This window comes from Carcharodon carcharias, chromosome 19 (assembly GCF_017639515.1).
Source record: "Carcharodon carcharias isolate sCarCar2 chromosome 19, sCarCar2.pri, whole genome shotgun sequence".
Taxonomy (NCBI): domain Eukaryota; kingdom Metazoa; phylum Chordata; class Chondrichthyes; order Lamniformes; family Lamnidae; genus Carcharodon; species Carcharodon carcharias.
The window spans coordinates 82,714,654-82,715,348 of NC_054485.1; the positions used below are offsets into that span (position 1 = coordinate 82,714,654).

Here is a 695-nt window from a genome sequence, read left to right on the forward strand (position 1 = left end):
GCCGAATGTAAGGGTTAGAGGGACAGGCAAGAAAGTGGAGTTGAGGTGCCAATCAAATCAGCCTTGTTATTTATGGAATGCTGGAGCAGGGTCGAAGGGCCGAAAGGACTACTCCTGCTCCCATTTATTCTGGTCACCAAAAATCCACTTTCTAGGCCGCGTAGTTCCCATCTTTGCTGAAAGTAGGCTGATTTGCCACCGGTGCGATTAGGCGCCGTGATCGTATAGTGGTTAGTACTCTGCGTTGTGGCCGCAGCAACCTCGGTTCGAATCCGAGTCACGGCACCGGAAATTGCAAACCTTTTGCTGTGCCACGTCATGAAGAACGTACTGAGGAACAAAACATTAGTGCATCAAGAAATATTGATGGTGAAATTGTGTATTGCTTCCAAACCAAGCGCCTTCACATGTCTGTGTTTGATGCTTCAGAATTCAAACAGTAAACGTTTAAAAAGAAATGAAGCAATCAGCAGGTCAGGTAGCAATTGCCATTTCACCCACCAGAATAAATCATGTCAATGCAGCCTATCAAAACCATTTGATATTTTATAGACCTCTACCAGCTCATCCCTCAATTTTCCTCCGGACGCAGTAGTAAAAGAAGTTGAAGTGGAGCGTTAGAATGATATTTGGAAACGGCTGCGCAACTGCGGAATACATGAGCATGGGATTGAAGCTAGGACTCACTGGCAGCA

The 695-nt window shown here is 45.8% G+C and overlaps 1 non-coding gene across 1 annotated transcript; it reads left to right on the top strand.

Annotated features, from left to right (window-relative positions):
* Positions 1 to 213: 213 nt before the first annotated feature.
* On the top strand, positions 214 to 285 carry trnah-gug. Its single transcript has one exon. It is a non-coding gene; the product is annotated as a tRNA-His (tRNA).
* Positions 286 to 695: the final 410 nt, after the last annotated feature.